This window comes from Heterodontus francisci, chromosome 1 (genome assembly GCF_036365525.1).
Source record: "Heterodontus francisci isolate sHetFra1 chromosome 1, sHetFra1.hap1, whole genome shotgun sequence".
In the NCBI taxonomy this organism is placed as follows: domain Eukaryota; kingdom Metazoa; phylum Chordata; class Chondrichthyes; order Heterodontiformes; family Heterodontidae; genus Heterodontus; species Heterodontus francisci.
This window is the reverse complement of record NC_090371.1, coordinates 261,878,845-261,887,949: the sequence shown is the minus strand read 5'-3', so window position 1 is coordinate 261,887,949 and position 9,105 is coordinate 261,878,845. Positions and strand designations below refer to the sequence as shown.

The following is a 9,105-nucleotide window of genomic DNA, read 5'->3' as shown; positions in this document are numbered from 1 at the left end:
GGAATGAAAGTAAATATGGGTTCTGAAGTTTTCAGATCTGAAATCAGAAATTCTTCATGCTCAAAGAAATACAAAATCAGAGGCCAATTCTAAGGATATCTGAGGATGAGAGCGAGGGGAGGAGCTGCAGTCCACAAGATTCCATACTTTGGGATGTAATAGACAAACATGAAGTTTTAAAAATTAAGTGAAGGCCAGGAAACTCCCTCACCAAAGGCAGAACACATCAACGTAACAGCATTGGACTTGATGGAGAACATCTGGGGTCCTTTGAAAATCCAGCTGCTCAAGAGATGGAGGACTAAAGAAACAACTATCAAATTAAAATCTGCAGATTATAATGTAACCCAATCAATAAAGTCTCCCATGAGCCTATCATAGAATATGTTGAACTATGGTCCTTGAGGATAAAAGGAGAGTTGCCTGTGAATTCCCGATTGAACGATGTTGGCAGAATTAAATCCTTATTTAAACTAAATTAAATTCAAAGGTATTATTTCTGACTCGTGTGGGAAGATAGGCAATTCTTCACCGACATAGTCTATCGAGACGTAGAAATAGTTAAAAGTAAATTTGGCCTGGTCTTATGGGAACTATAATTGGTTGATAGGCGTAACCTCAAGACTGTGATTAGATGTATCTGGTCATTTAATAGAGATGTACATGTGAAATCTACTGATATACATGTATCTACCATAAACATTAGTGGTCTGGGAAGGAAAGGCCTACTTGTTTGGATTGATCTATCATAAGTTTGTGAAAAGACAGCCAACTCAGGAAAATATCATCTCATTGGAGTCACAACTGTACCATTCAAGGGTCACAAAATCCTTAACTCCGAATGATGGTTGCTCTTACAAATGATAATTAATAAAGTGGAATTGTTCCGCAACACAATGAGTGATTAAATTCAAAAGAAGTGAATAACTCCATAAATGCGAAAGGTAAGATGCCCCAAGAATGAATGGGTGGCAGATCTGATAGCTGAAGGCTAGCAGGGAAAAGAATCCACTGCAGTTAAAAGGCTACCTGGAGATTGGTTTGACTCTACAAGATGCTCAGTTAATGCAACACTTGCAAGAATTCATGCTTCAACTCAAGAATGTACTCATCGAAATGAAAGGCAATTTTGTTAGGGAAAGCGTTTTTGGCTGAGAATCGCTGAGAGAATCTGCCAAGACAGTGTGTTCAGGTTAGATTGAATTTGATTACACACAACTTGAAAACATAATTTGAGATAAATAAAAGGCTGTTAAATGAAGTGCCCTTCTTTATTAGCCTCGGATAAAAGCCTGCCGCTATTAATGTTTAGGCACAGTAACATTGCTAGTCTGTAAGAGAAAGGTCATCAAAAGTTGCAAGTTTCAGGTATCCTATACAAAGAGAGTACCTTGTTCCTCCCTATGTTCTTAACAACATCCTCTACCAGTCGAGCTAGTTCAGTCATTTGTGCTCTCTCCCTCATGCTGCTTTATTTAAACATTATAATTTGTTATATCATACTTCAGTTATGTGTCTGTAAATGTCAAGTGTCCTTAAATTGACTTTAGGATCTTGAAAGAATTTAAACAAAAATAAAAATGAAAAGAAATCCTTATCTTGCAGAAATCTTAAAAATTATTCTGCTTTTTAGCATAAAGAGAACTTTGAAAGCTGTCCTTGTTAGACAGTAGCAAAGAGGCATTAAATACAAATGGCTAAACTATGGGTACAGTCACCTAATGGTAATGTTACTAGACTTGTAATCCAAGAAACAATTGGCGCGGGGCCAATTAACAGCCTGGCACCGGGATCCCTGTCCCTTTAAAGATAGGGATCTTGCCAACAATAGCTGCCAGTACTGCAGGAGACCTTGGACCCAGGCCCAGTGCTGGACCCCAGATCCAAGGTAGGTGAGGCAGGGTTGCTGGGGTCAGTCCAGAAGGCCCCGGTGAACGGGGCGGGGGAGTGGGTGTTTAGTGCAGGGGAGGGGGGTTTGCAGGAGAAGACTCTTTCTCAGCAGTGGCCCTCTATGGGCCACAGATTGTCCACGGAAGAGGGACTCCCCCAGCAGCCTGCAGGGAGGTTAAATCCCAGGGGCGGTAGGAAGAGACCCTTAAGTGGCCGTTAATAGTCCTCTGGGCGGGAAGGCCATCGTCGGCCGATCTCACCCCCGGCAAAATTGCATTGTGATGGGGAAGCAATGAGCCCTCTGCTCCACCCCCCCAACCCCCCCGCCTCCCATTGCAATTTTATGGGCTGCTCCCCACCTCTAAACCTGTCTCAGGGGTGCCCATAAAATTCAGCCCTATGACCCTAGATTGTCATCAAATCCATCTGATTCACCAAAGTCCTCAGAGAATGAAAGCTACCATCCTTACCCGTTCTGCCCTATATATGATTCTGGACTCACTGTGATGTGGTTGACTCTTAACTGCCCTGTGAAGTGGCCTAGTCAGCCATTCAGTTATATCAGAAACCACTATGAAAAATTATAATCTATAGATTGCAGCGGTTCAAGAAGTCAGCTCACCACCTTCTCAAGGGAAATTAGGGATGGGCAATAATTACTGGCCTTTGATGCCCACATCCCATGAATGAATAAAAATATGTGAGAGTGTCTGGAAGTAATTGGTTGTTGCAGTGCCAGAGCTAGATTCCTCACCTTGTTTAAAACAGGAAGCGAGCCACAAGTAAAAATATAGGATGATCATTATTTTTAACATGGATATGATTTTATAATTTGATTACGTTCAGGAAGAGGCCAATATAAATTGTAGCGTGTGTTTCTTTAAAAAGACAAAATGTAATTTTCAAGTAAATCAAAGAGCACGTTATGGGGCACTTTATACCTGTTGATACCCATGTCTAAAATGTGAGATCATGATTGTATGCACCACTAAGACAGAAAATGATGGAAATGATAATGGCTGAACTGCTGGAGCAGGAATACAAGGCAGTAAAGAAGACAAAGGCATATCCCTTATACCGATTACATTAACCACATTTCAACTTGTTGGCTGTCCCAAAAAGGCAATTTATTTTTTCATTGCAAGCATGCTTTGTTGAACCTTCTCTCTGCCATCTCTGCTCTAGAAATTGCATACTTCATAATGGTGTACTACAAAACACGTTGATGAAGGAAGAGCAGTGGATGTGGTGTATATGGATTTTAGCAAGGCGTTTGATAAGGTTCCCCCATGGTAGGCTCATTCAGAAAGTAAGGAGGCATGGGATACAGGGAAAGTTGGCTGTCTGGATACAGAATTGGCTGGCCCATAGAAGACAGAAGGTGGTAGTAGATGGAAAGTATTCAGCCTGGAGCGCGGTGACCAGTGGTGTTCCGCAGGGATCTGTTCTGGGACCTCTGCTCTTTGTGATTTTTATAAATGACTTGGATGAGGAAGTGGAAGGCTGGGTTAGCAGGTTTGCCGATGACACGAAGGTTGCTGGAGTTGTGGATAGTGTGGAAGGCTGTTGTAGGTTGCAACGGGACATTGACAGGATGCAGAGCTGGGCTGAGAAGTGGCAGATGGAGTTCAACCTGGAAAAGTGTGAAGTGATTCATTTTGGAAGGTCGAATTTGAATGCAGAATGCAGGCTTAAAGACAGGATTCTTGGTAGTGTGGAGGAACAGAGGGATCTTGGGGTCCATGTCCATAGATCGCTCAAATTTGCCCCCCAAGTTGATAGCGTTGATAAGAAAGCGTATGGTGTGTTGGCTTTCATTAACAGGGGGATTGAGTTTAAGAGCCGCGAGGTTATGCTGCAGCTCTATAAGGCCCTGGTTAGACCACACTTGGAATATTGTGTTCAGTTCTGGTCGCCTCATTATAGGAAGGATGTGGAAGCTTTAGAGAGAGTGCAGAGGAGATTTACCAGGATGCTGCCTGGACTGGAGGGCATGTCTTACGAAGAAAGGTTGAGGGAGCTGGGGCTTTTCTCATTGGAGCGAAGAAGGATGAGAGGTGACTTGATAGAGGGGTACAAGATGATGAGAGGCATAGATAGAGTGGATAGCCAGAGACTTTTTCCCAGGATGGAAAGGGCTATCACCAGGGGGCATAATTTTAAGGTGATTGGAGGAAGGTTTTGGGGAGATGTCAGAGGTAGGTTCTTTACACAGAGAGTGGTGGGTGCGTGGAATGCGCTGCCAGCGGTGGTAGTAGAAGCAGATACATTAGGGACATTTAAGCGACTCTTGGATAGGTACATGGATGATAGTAGTATGAAGGGTATGTCGGTAGTTTGTTCCTAGAGTAGGTTAAAGGTTCGGCACAACATCGTGGGCCGAAGGGCCTGTACTGTGCTGTACTGTTCTATGTTCTATGTTCTATACCATACAGTACATATGCATAGATTCAGTCTCTGATTTCCACTTGCCTCATTTCTGGACACTATCTGGGCAGATTTGTATTTTATTCATTTGCAGGATGTGGGAGTCACTGGTAAGACCAGTAGTTATTGCCCATCTGTAATTGCTCTGGAAAAGGTAATGGTGAGCCACCTTCTGGAAGGCAATAGAGTGGCTTGATAAACCAAATAGAGGACAGTTAAGAGTCAACTGCATGGCTAAGGGCCTGGAGTCACAAATAGGCCACACCAGGTGAGAATGATTGAACCTTCTCTAAAGAGCATTAGTGAAACAAATGGGTTTTTAATGATAATCCAGTAGGTTCATGGATACCATTACTGAAACTAGCTTTTTATTCCACATTTGATTTAACTAACTGAATTTAAATTCCCCAGCTATCACGGTGGGAGTTAAACTCATGTCTCTGGATTATTAGTCCAGGTCTTTATGTTACTGGGCCAGAAACATAACCATTATGCTATCATATCCCTTTCTTCACCTTATGATCTGTAAACAACAATTTTCCAGACATAAACCTAGAAATGTTCCTTGTGATTCCTGAGAAACCATTCTTATCAATCCATATCACTTAGGCAGTTTTTAGAGTACTTGTTTTTAAAGCTTTTTAAAAACATTTCTACCCCGCAATCACCCCTTAACTTGAATGCACACTTTCTGCTGAGTGATGATTTTATTTGGCTATTATTAATTTGTATACTTTTTAATACCTTCATTTTTGGCATCTAGCTCATGAGAAGTTGCTCTTGAAATATTCAATGTGTGTTGATCGGCACCACTCTCATGGCCTGGTTGATATGTGTAGAAGTATCCGGCATATTCGTCATATACCATAGTGCAAAAGTACACCTTTTTAAGTGAATGAATTCACAGGGCTAAATGCTACATGCAAATTAATGGACAGAAAATATGCTGTACATGAAAGTAAAAAAATGCAGCTTTGCCTTTTCTAGGAATTCAATAATTCTACCCTTAATCAATTCATAATGAAACAATATGCTCAGTTTACCGTCCAAGTTTTAATGGAACGGTATCTGTCTGGTTGTTCAATTATTATATGCCATTTCATTTTTCGACTCTAGGTACTTATATGTCTTCAAATTTGTTCTTTTTGCCTTTCACCTGGAAATAAATCTTTTTTAAAGCCTCATATAAATTAATTAATATTTGTCCATTTTATAATCGGTCTTCTGTGCCTAGACAACATTCTTTTGCTCAACAAATGCCTAATAAGCAGCAATATCAGTTGAAAACAGCAGCTATCTCCTGCTATTCTATTGATGTAGAATTGCTAGATCTGTCACATAGGATGATTTCTAAGGGTGAATTCACCCTAATGCTGTATACGCTGTTCTAAGAAAAGCAGAATGACTGCGCATTCCCATAGTGTATACGTAAGTTGTGGTGGGATAATTTGTATCTCCAACATTTGTCTTGAGATGCTGTTTTTACTGTTTTCCAAATGTGCAGATGATAATATAATATAAATAATCTTTTTTTTAATGCCCTGCTACACATTCATCTTTAACCTTTTAAGAACCAATTACTAGGGGAACCTGCTGGGGAGGGACGGAGGGAGAGGGAAGAAACAGTTCCTTTACACACTGTTCAGAAGAGGTCATGGCATATTAGTTTTTTTTTTATGAAACTCATTGCACATCCCTGATGACTTCATAAACCAGCTGTTTTTAAGCATTGCTATATTTAGGGGTATTCATGAGTGCATTATTTCAAGTTTATTTGAATGCATAGGCCGAGAAATTTGATGGAACAGTGCCAGTTTTTTTGGGTGCTAAACAGACGCCTGTGTCTGCAAGATAGCGGGCAGGAAGCATGCAGTCATTATGAGCTGAAATTGCACTGCCTGCTATATTGGTGTAGGCAAAAATATAGGCTTTCAAGGCTCACCGTGAAACAGTCTTTTGGATCGTTGGCCTTTCCATGATCAAATAAGGAGCTTATGGCTAAAAATTCGATTAGGCCGATCAGTGGGTGTGCAGATTGTGATGTGCTATTACCCCTGCCCGTTAGAGGTGATGCAGACAGCACGCGTAGACTTTGAACTTCCTGCTCATCTCAATGATCGTGGTATGCAATCCAGCATGAGCCGCACTGCTGACTGGGTGCACGTTCAATAGGGGTCCAGGTGTGTGTGTGGTTAGCACGACTTATAACTCGCCTGCACTTCTCAAAGATAGCGCTCCCCTCTTAAAGGTGAGGTGCATTCAGGCTGCAGCAGCTGGTGGAACTGTGAAAGGCTTTGAGTGAAGGAATAACACTTATCAATGGAACAACAGACCAAAGAGAAAACTCCCAGGTTCTCTGATACAGCACTAGAAACCTCAGTCAGGAGATCGAAAGGAGGAGAGAAGTCATGTTTCTGCCAGGGACCAGGGGTCCATCAAGTCAGTCCCTGTGAAAGGATTGGGAGCAAGTGGTCACAGAGGTGCATTCCAGGATTCTGACCCTGAGGACCTGGCTGCAACAAGTTCAATGACCACACACAAATGGTCAAGGTCAGTGAATGCATCTTCCAATTACATCTCCTACCCACCAGACCATCGACCTATCATGCTGCTTAATGTACCACATCCCCATTATACATCAACAATCACTAGCAATCAGGACACATGCCTAACATTCAGATACTACACCTCACCTTCACACACTTACCAATGCTGGAACCCTTACACCCACTTCTCTCAGATTCCACATACATCTAGCTATTCAGCACTGACAGGCACTTCACCCAAACATACTGCAACATATTTATATTCTTCCCTTTCTCTCGCAGGACAAGATCGCACATAACAGGAGGGTGCAGCAGGGAACCAGTGGGAAACAGGCACACCTGTATCTCCTGATCCCTTTGGAGGAAATGCTACTCCACATCACAGTATTCTGCACTGCTGAGAACATACAGGATGATGGTATGTTCCTACCATATCCACCTTCTCAAATCCCACCTCACCCTTATCCTGCTATTTGACATGAAGTACAAGTTGCAGTTGGTGTAACCATGGACCTCTTGCTTTCCAAACCACTCCTTTCCCTCACCCCAACCCTCCCCTTCTGCATTTCTGCTTTCAGATACCCAAGATCTGTCACCTGCCCAGCCGAAATAGCTTCAATGTGAAGGGCACAAGCAAGAACTGACGCTTGATGAAGAAACACTATCACCTGATCTGACACTCATAGCCACCAGCTCAGATATTGGCATTCATGTACTTTAGAGTAGTATAAAGTGGATAACTGCATGTGGTGAGTCACTGGGCATGAATGGGCTGCAGCCAGGCCAGGGAGAAAGGGCAGCATGTGTGCCAGCTCTCCAGAGATCAAAGTTGCAGATGAAGTCTGATGCAGGGGTCTCAGATGAGTTGTTTGATTGGGCTGCATACAGGAATAGGCTGATGGGCATGCACACAGAGATGCTTGGTACATTGGCTGTCCTGCCACAGAGTCCCTTGTCACTGTCAAGGCGCATAATAGAATTTGGTTCTAACTTGACACAGGGCTTTGCACAGAACTTGGAACCCATCCTTTCCAGTATGGAAGTGGTGGATAACTCCTATGACAGCACTTGTGGACCCAGCAGGGAAGCAGCATCTGGTGGTCGATGTCTGAGCTTCCCTTGCTACATAAGCAGAAGGCACCCACTGTCTAAGTATTGCAGTGGAAGCTCAGACTGAGGTCATGAGATCTTTGCTTTGGCCATGCTTCCATCCTAGTTGCAGATACCAGTGCTCAAAGGGAATGCAGGCTCTCACAGCAGTCCAACAATCTGTACTTCAGGATTGCTGAGATACCACCCCGGGACAGAAGCAGTGGCTCCGTGGTGCATGAAGCTGCTGACCTCGCACAGGATGGCAACATTTGTGCTCCCGCCACTGCCACTACTCCAGTGCTCTTCTTGTTGCCTGTCAGCCAGTCAACCTAGGATGCTGCTGACAAGGCTAAGGTGGTACATTGCAAACTCTCAGACTCTCAAGGCCAAGAGCTGCTCAGTGTCATCCTGTGAGGTCATTTGCAGTCTCCCCCAGTGAAAGTCACTAGCCTTCCACCATCTATGCTGCAACAACTGGGATAGCACTGCATAGGAGCACTAGGCCAGTCAAAGGAACCCATAAGACAGGACATAATAGTTCAATTTTGTATGTACTACTTGAGGTGTGTTCGGTTAAAGTTGTTATGCAGTAGTTCTTTTGTGGGAGTTTTAATTTCAGGATTCTGGCCAAGAGTACACTGTTGTGTCTATAGCAGAGGGATGGAGAGGTAGGGAATTGTACAGCAGCAGGGATTGGGGTTTAAGATTTTAGGAGAATTGGCCAGGCACACTAATTTCTAAGCCATGTCACTCACTGGCATTTGTCTTATAAGAATTAATTTTGCAAATTGGCATCACCATTAGGGGGGCAAGAGGGTGCACCTCCACTTGCATCGCTTGAGTTTTTATCCATTAATTTTAGATTCATCCATCACATTAGAAATTTGTTTGCTTTCACAAGTTCTATTGCAAAAATAGGGTTGAAATTCTGCTTTACCATATTAGCTTTCTTAAGTTTTGATATGAGATGGATCTTCTTATCCGAGGTTAACAGGGGACTTTGAAGCTTCAAACTTCTACTCTGCTCATGTGTTCCTTAGCCTCTTGGCAGAATTGTCCAACTCCAAGGTACTTAGCATGGGCACATCTCTAATGTTGTAAGCTGGACCTTTTTTGCTTTTTGGGTACTGATCAGATGAAAATCTCCTTT

At 42.9% G+C, this 9,105-nt stretch overlaps 1 long non-coding RNA gene across 1 annotated transcript; it reads left to right on the top strand.

Annotated features, from left to right (window-relative positions):
- Window positions 1–6,720: 6,720 nt before the first annotated feature.
- Window positions 6,721–8,823, top strand: LOC137358972 (uncharacterized). The gene is made up of 3 exons (XR_010971389.1): window positions 6,721–6,867; window positions 7,146–7,281; window positions 7,442–8,823. It is a non-coding gene; the product is annotated as an uncharacterized lncRNA (long non-coding RNA).
- The last annotated feature ends 282 nt before the right edge of the window (window positions 8,824–9,105 follow it).